At 42.7% G+C, this 8,556-nt stretch overlaps 1 protein-coding gene across 5 annotated transcripts in view; it reads right to left on the reverse strand.

The window, feature by feature from the left end:
• The window catches only part of CREB3L3 (cAMP responsive element binding protein 3 like 3), a 40,144-nt gene extending 31,624 nt beyond the window's left edge, over nucleotides 1–8,520 (reverse strand). For 3 of the 5 annotated variants that reach the window (XM_081232814.1, XM_081232815.1, XM_081232811.1), the window contains exons 1-2: nucleotides 8,424–8,520; nucleotides 531–594 (exon numbers count right to left, since the gene is read on the reverse strand). The gene's annotated coding sequence lies outside the window, so the exon portion shown is untranslated. Of the gene's footprint in view, nucleotides 1–530; nucleotides 595–4,041; nucleotides 4,101–8,423 lie in introns of all 5 variants that reach the window. The other 2 variants (XM_081232812.1, XM_081232813.1) reach the window with 2 other exon arrangements.
• Between the last annotated feature and the right edge of the window lie 36 nt (nucleotides 8,521–8,556).

Below are 8,556 nucleotides of genomic sequence, written 5' to 3' on the forward strand. Positions count from 1 at the left end.
AGACTGGCCCTCAGAACAGAAAATATTTATTAAATAAATATTTATTTATTTACAGAAAAAGTTTGCAGAGCCCTGCTCTCATGTCAAAGGAGGAAATGGTGTTGCCAAAGGGGAAACTGAGACCCAGAGGGGTGAGATGAGTTTTCCAAGGCCCCACGTTTCTGAGGGACTCCTCCTTTGCTGAATTATCTAAACAATGTTTCTGATGCTTTATAGGAAACAGAAGTCAGACTGCCGGGGACTTCCCTGGTGGTCCAGCAAGTAAGGCTCCGCGCTCCCAATGCAAGGGTCCCAGGTTTGATCCCTGGTTGGGGAACTAGATCCCACATCTATGCCGCAACTAACAGTCTGCACGCGCAACTAAAGGACCCTGCGTTCTGCAACAAAGATTCAGCGTGCTGCAACTAAGATCCGGTGCAGCCTAAAAAAATAAACAAATATTAAAAAAAGAAAGGAAGGAAGGAAGGAAGAAAGAAATCTGACTGATGAAGAAACACCTTCATAAACTGAAGGTCACCTGAGGTACTGACCTTGAGAGAGAAATCTGCACCCAACCATCTGATCTTGCCAAGCCCTGGAGATTTTTAATTGCCCCTGTAAAAAAAGAAAAAATAAAGTCATCACTCACTCTAGAAACCTTGAGTTTGGGACTTTGATCGGAGTGATTACGACATCCCATCAAAACTCCATTTGACTTCATCCCTTCCGCAGACATTTATGGGCACAGTCAGAAGCTGATGGCAAACTGGAGGCAGAAAAGCAAGTTTCCGGGGGCTGGGGAGCGACGGCTAATGGGAACGGGGTTTCTTTTGGGGGCAATGGAATGTTCTGGAACTAGATAGCAGTGAGGGTTGCACAACACAGTGAATATACTAAAAACCACTGATCCATACACTATATTTTATTTTTTTATAATTTTTTGGCCTTGCCACGCAGCATGCAGGATCTTAGTTCCCCAGCCAGGGATCGAACCCACGTCCCCTGCAGTGGAAGCACGGAGTCTTTACCACTGGACCACCAGGGAAGTCCCCATACACTTTAAAAGGGTGGATTTTGCATTACATACATGATGCCTCAATTAAAAAAATAATAATAAAATTTAAAAGACAATGCTTATCTGTTTCTTACTAAATAATAGTGCTATGAAATAAATAAATAAAGGGAAAGCAAAAAGTAAATTTCACCTATTAATCACCCCTGCCCCAAGTCAAACTCCTTTTCCACATTCCTCCTAATTCTTGTTCATTTGCATGGACCCTTTTTGCACAGCTGTAAAATAGATATCATCTTGCCCATCCATTGGTCAGGACATGATACAACATCATTGAAAAAGAAAAACAGGGCTTCCCTGGTGGCGCAGTGGTTGAGAGTCCGCCTGCCGATGCAGGGGACGCGGGTTCCTGCCCTGGTCTGGGAAGATCCCACATGCCACGGAGCGGCTGGGCCCGTGAGCCATGGCCGCTGAGCCTGCGTGTCCGGAGCCTGTGCTCCGCAACGGGAGAGGCCACAACAGTGAGAGGCCCACGTACCGCAAAAAAAAAAAAAAAAAGAAAAACAACTCTAGGGGCGGGGATGAGAGGGGCAAGAAATGGGTGAAAGGTGTCAAAAGGTACAAACTTACAGTTATAAAATGAGTCCTGAGGACATAATGTACAGCATGGTGACTATAGTTAATAGTACCGTGTTTTATATTTGAAGGTTGCAAAGAGAGGAGGTCTTAAATGTTCTCATCACAAGAAAAAAAAAGGTGTTTGTTAACTATGTGTGGTGACAGATGTTAACTAGTCTTGTTGTGGTGATTGTTTCTCAATATATACATAAGCCAAATCATTAGGCTGTACACCTGAAACTAATATAATGTTATATGTCAATTATATCTCAAGAAAAATAATCAAATAATAAAAGGAGGTAAAAAGGAAGGAAGGAGGGAAGGAAGGGGAAAGAAAGAAAGAAAGAAAGGAAGGAAGGAAGGAAGGAAGGAAGAAAAAGAGAGAAAGAAAGAAAAGAAAGAAAGGAAGGAAGGAAGAAAGAGAAAGAACGAAAGGAAGAAAAGAAGGAAGAAAGAAAGAAGGAAAGAAAGAAAGAAAGAAAGATGGGAATTCCCTGGCAGTCAAGTCGTTAGGACTCTGCACTTTCACTGCCCAGGTCTGAGGTTCCATCCCTGGCTGGGGAACTAAGATCCCTCAAGCCACGGTGGTGCGGCCACCAACAAAACGAAACGAAAAACAAACAAGCAAAAAACACACAAAAAAACCTCTAGGGATGGCATCACAGAGATGGGCCTCTGTGTTTTTGTCCACTTATTTGCTACTTCCTGAGTTTTTGCTCAACCCCATATCCCTTTCTCTCTCTGAATAGCTAAGTATCTGGATCGAAGCTGATGCAGGGAATGATCACAGACGTTTCTGTTGAATGAGGTAATTAGTGAATATCCATATCCCCTGGGGTAGGTCTTTCCACCTGGCAGGGAGTAGACACTCAATAAATGTTAGTTGAATGAATGCACACCCTTTTGGTGGAGGAATATTTCAGCTCCCCAGTGTGTAAAAGTAGTGGTGTGCTGGTCTGTGTTTAACAACCGGCTCTCTTGGAAGGGAATTTAGATATCTCTGTATATCTAATGTATATTATACATGTATAACATACATGCATTGCAGACATCATTATATGTCGAATATACATGTATATAATATACATGCATTGCAGACATCTCTATATGTCGAATATACATTACACGTATATAATATACATGCATTATATAATATATATATTTATTATTATTATTATTTATTTTCTATTTTTTGGCTGCCTTGGGTCTTTGTTGCTGCACGTGGGCTTTCTCTAGTTGCGGCGAGTGGGGGCTACTCTTTGTTATGGTGCATGGGCTTCTCATTGTGGTGGCTTCTCTTGTTGCGGAGCACAGGATCTAGGCGCATGGGCTTCAGTAGTTGTGGCACGTGGGCTCAGTAGTTGTGACTCCCGGGCTCTAGAGAGCAGGTTCAGTAGTTATGGCGCATGGGCTTAGTTGCTCTGCAGCATGTGGGATCTTCCCAGACCAGGGCTCGAACCCATGTCCCGTGCATTGGCAGGTGGATTCCCAACCACTGCGCCACCAGGGAAGTCTCTAATATATACTTGTAAATGCTAACAATATAAAGGAGGTGTAGGACACAATTTACAAATAATAATCACATATACAATACCATATTATAAATTCTACATAGCCACTTGAATCTCAGAATAGGTTTTGACTGAGTTTTGCCAAACTCTTGTATCCATAGCCAACCTCTGGTAGCAAATAATGGAACAAGTGTAGTTCTGACATGAACATTGGCAATATTTTTCACTTATGTTAATAAGTAACATGAAAGTGAAGATGTATGTTGGAATTTCACTTGTTCATCAATAATGTGAACGTCTTCTTTGGTGAATCATGTAACGGTTTTTGAATACTGGAAAATATCTTTCCACTTCTGTGTGTGTGTGTGTGCTAGTCACAACCTAACAATGGTAGACACACACATTTTGACATTTAATCTGCATTATTAACTTTTCCCCACCACTTTTTAAAGCCTAAACCAGGAGTTGGCATGCTATGATCTTCTGCCTGTTTATGTAAATAAAGTTTTATTGGCACGTGGCCATGCCAATTTGGTTAGTGTGGTCTGTGGCTGCTCTCTCCGTACAGACATGCAATAGAGATGTAGGGTCCACAAAGCAGAAAATATTGACCGATCCTTTACCAAAATATTTTCTGACTCATTCTATGCAATCAAAAACACAATAAATCAAGCCCTCATTTGTATTATTTGCCAATTTCCAGGGTGTAAATACTCCCACTAGGGACCATTTCAATCTGCCAATGTGATGTCAATGACACAAAGTTAAAAAGATACAGAAAGTACCTCCCCATCATATTTCCACCAAACAAATACAATAACAAAAACAATGAAAATAGGTGAAAATCAAAGCAAATTAAAAAGCACACATAATAGCAAAATATAATTAGGATGTGATGTTTTGAGTATAAATACTTTTTACCTTTAAAAAAAATTGAGGTGATGGGGACTTCCCTGGTGGCGCAGTAGTTAAGAATCCACCTGCCAATTCAGGGGACACGGGTTTGAGCCCTAGTCCGGGAAGATCCCACATGCTGCGGAGCAACTAAGCCTGTGTACCACAACTACTGAGCCTGCACTCTAGAGCCCCTGAGCCACAACTCCTGAGCCCACATGCCACAGCTACTGAAGCCTGCGCGCCTGGAGCCCGTGCTCCGCAACAAGAGAAGCCACCACAATGAGAAGCCTGCGCACTGCAACGAAGAGTAGCCCCCGCTCACCACAACTAGAGAAAGCCTGCACAACAAAGACCCAATGCAGCCAAAATTAAATAAAATCTAAAAAAAAAAAAAAGTGTCATAAAACGTCTTCTGTAACTTTCTAAGACATTTTTACGTTGTTGTTGTCATTTGTGAGTTTACTGCTGCCTAATATTTCTTTGGGGAGTATACTGGAACATATTTTTCCATTTTTCCATCAGTGGATATTCGTGTTGTTTCCAGATTTTTGCCACAGAGAACATTAGCGTATGTGTCTCCTGGTTATACAAGGGCATATGCCTAGGGGTAGAATTGCTGGGTTGTAGGTAGTCTAGATAGAGCTCAACTGCAGTATGCAAAGGGGTCAGGTCAGCCGTTCTTCCAGTTAATCCATTGCCCAGGTGAGAGAGGTAAAGTTCAGGGTGCATTCCGAGATAGGCAGAGTGTACACATGTGATATTAATGCTAAATTGTTTCTGAGTAAGATAAACATCACTTTGGATTGAATCTATCAACAAAGCTATTAGAAATTAATCTCCATGGGGAGGCGGAGATTTCAGAGAGATCCAAGTCTCTGGGACCAGGGAACAGATGTATCAAGAAAGATGTGATTGGAACCAATGATAAGTAGAGAGATAGGTAACAGGGTGAGGTTACAGAGCAAAATGTACTCCATGGTCAAGATAGAGAAGGTGGTGGAGGGCAAGTCTGCTGTAATCACAACAATAAAAGCTCATGTTCTATAACAAGGGCTGAGCATCAGGTGATTAGCAGGAAGTTCGCCTCCCAAGGACAGGAGCACGCATTTCATTAATTCAAGTAGCATATATTCGGAGGCTTCCACTATCCAAGGAGCTGGACTGGAAGAGAAAGAGACAAATCCAACATCTTCCTTGCCTTCAAAATGTTCGTAACTAGAAGGGAAGACAGAATAAGAGAGCAGGGAAGGGAATCAGAATGCAGAAAGAGCCATACGCCAGAAACAAGCAGGGTGCATTGGGAATTCCAAGAAATAGGGAACTGGAAGGAACAGGGAGAATCAGATTTAATGTACGCTGAGCCCCCAACTAGGAATCGAGGAGAAAATTCTGCTCATTAGAAAAGATTTGATCCCTTGATCCTCCTCAATAACTAATTTAACTCAGCCATTAAAAAAAAGAATGAAATAATGCCATTTACAGCAACATGGATGGACCTAGAGATTATTATACTAAGTCAGACAAAGACAAATATATGTCACATATATGTGAAATCTAAAAATAATGATACAAGTGAACCTCTTTACAAAACAGAAACAGGCTCACAGACATAGAAAACAAACTTATGGTTACCAAAGGGGAAAGGGAGGAGATAAATTAGGAATTTGGGATTGACAGATACACACCACTATACATAAAATAAACAACAAGGACCTATGGTATAGTACAGGGAACTATATTCAATATCGTTTAATAACCTATAATGGAAAAGAATCTGAAAAATATATAATAGATACATAACTGAATCACTTTGTTGTACACCTGAAACATTGTAAATTGACTATACTTCAATTTAAAAAAAAGAACGAATTGATTGGTCTACATGAAGGGCAGTCCCCCAAATACACACGATGGAATATCACACATACAGCAAGGAAAAAAACAAATTACTGTTACATGCAATCACATGGATGAATGGCCAAAATATTTTGCTGAGCAAAAGAAGCTGGGCACAAGAGTACATACTGTACAATTCCATTTCCACGAAGCTCTAGAACATGCAAAACTAATCTCTGGGGATAGAAATCAGAATCTAGGATGCCTGTAGGGGAGTAGGGGGCTGCAGCCAGCTTGTCCTGGCTCATAGGTGCCTACTGTTACCATCCTTTCCAACTTCATGGTAGATGGAAATAAGTCTCGGTGGGAATATATACACCACAGAAAAGGACAAGTACTACAAATTACAAAGCAGCCTCTCCCTCTCCCTCTCTCTCTCTCTCTCTCTCTCCCCCCCCCCCCCAATCTCTCGTTTCACAAGCCCATCGTTAAACATTTACCAGCACACCACTGCTGCTTGGGGCAAGGGGGATTAACTGAATAGGACACTGAGAAAACTTTCTGGAGTGATGGAAATGTTCTGCATCTTGTTTCCGGGAATGGTTTCATGGGTGTATACAGTTATAAAAGCTTAAGGAATTGAACATTCAAGAACTGTGCGTTTATTACATGTACGTTACAGCTCAATAAAAAAGACTATATGTATATATAGCCTAAAATAAAATAAAATCATACAGAAATCATTTTGCAGAACAGAAAGACATTGGAAACGCCCAGATCTGGGAAAGGTCATGGCATTATTTGAGGCTAGATGAGCATTCTTCTGAATTTTGGATGAGCAACTGGGAGCAGTGAGAGGCAAAACAAACACGGCTCAGATTGTAAAAGTGGAGGGGCAGGCAGTGTGGGGGAGCAGTTTTCAACAGAGCTATGGTTACATCTTTGCATTTTTAGACCATTGTCACATTTTGCAATTATGTATACTTAGATTATGTAGCTATTTTTTTAAACATTGTATCTCTCAGTGCCCAGCGCGGGTCTAGCACCTAAAAGGCTTGCAAATTAACTGTTAAAAGAATGACTTCAGGGCGGCTGGACAGGAAGTGGGCAGGGCTGAGCCAGAGGGACCAGGGGACCTGGTATGGACCTAGAAGAGGTGGACTGAACCTTCCTCTCTCTGTTTCTTCCCATGTGAAGATGCACCCTACCATGAAATACACACAGGTGCTCATAGATTCGTGAGCCAAAAAAAAGCAATGTGGTGGGCTTCCCTGGTGGCGCAGTGGTTGAGAGTCCGCCTGCCGATGCAGGGGACACGGGTTCGCGCCCCGATCCCGGAAGATCCCACATGCCGCGGAGCGGCTGGGCCCGCGAGCCATGGCCGCGGAGCCTGTGTGTCCGGAGCCTGTGCTCCGCAACGGGAGAGGCCACAGCAGTGAGAGGCCCGCGTACAGCAAAAAAAAAAAAAAAAAAAAAAAAAAAAAAAGCAATGTGGTGAGTTTTTCATGAAGCCAACTTTTTCCCATTTAAATAAATGGCTGTGCCTTTATTCTGCGCCATACACTGCCTTTTTTTTTTTTAATTGGTGTTAAAAATGACCTTTCTTATAAAATGGTGTAGCCGCTGTGGAAAACAGTATGATCCCTCAAAATAATTAAACACAGAAACACCATATGATCCAGCAATTCCGCTTCTAAGTAGATATCCAAAAGAACTGCAAGCAGGGATATGAACAGATATTGGTACACCCATATTCATAGCAGCACTATTCATCACAGCCAAAAGGTGGAAACACCCAAATGTCCATCAGTGGGTAAACGGATAAACAAAACATGGTCCAACCATACAGAGAAATATTATTCAGCCTTAAAAAAGAAGGAAATTCTGACACGCGCAACATGGATGAACCTTGAGGACACTATGTTGAGTGAAATAAGATAGTCACAAAAGTACAAATATTGTATGATTCCACTTATATGAGGTCCCTAGAGGAGTCGAATTCATAGAGGCAGAAAGTAGTGATAGTCTGGGGGAGTAGAATGGGGGGTCAGTGTTTCATGGGGACAGAGTTTCAGTTTGGGAGGATGAGAAAGTTCTGGAGATGGATGGTGGGGATGGTTGCTAAACCGTGTGAATGTACTTAATGCCACTGAGCTGTGCACTTACAAATGGTAAAATGGTAAATTTTATGTTACATATACTTACAACAAAAATGAAAGTTTTTAAATGACCTCTCTTGCGTGAAAGAATGATGGTAATTGATATTATGAGTGTGTGTGTGTGTGTCCATAACTGGCAAAAAGCCTTTGACTCTGAGGTCAATTTAAGTCTCCCACTTTTTTTTTTTTTTTTTTGCGGTACGCGGGCCTCTCACTGTTGTGGCCTCTCCCGTTGCGGAGCACAGGCTCCGGACGCGCAGGCTCAGCGGCCATGGCTCACGGGCCTAGCCGCTCCGCGGCATGTGGTATCTTCCGGACCGGGGCACGAACCCATGTCCCCTGCATCAGCAGGCGGACTCCCAACCACTGCGCCACCAGGGAAGCCCCTCCCACAACTTTTGAGGATTTTACCGGATGATGTATTCCCAGTCCGGCACCTGCAAGGCTCTAAGGGTCTGACGTCTCCCTCACGAATACCTGCCCACCGCGTCCTCGCTCTCGCCCTGCCTCCCCCGAACCCACTCCCGGGGCCCCAAGCACATGC

The sequence above is a fragment of the Mesoplodon bidens genome (genome assembly GCF_964165515.1).
Source record: "Mesoplodon bidens genome assembly, chromosome: 4".
In the NCBI taxonomy this organism is placed as follows: Eukaryota; Metazoa; Chordata; class Mammalia; order Artiodactyla; family Ziphiidae; genus Mesoplodon; species Mesoplodon bidens.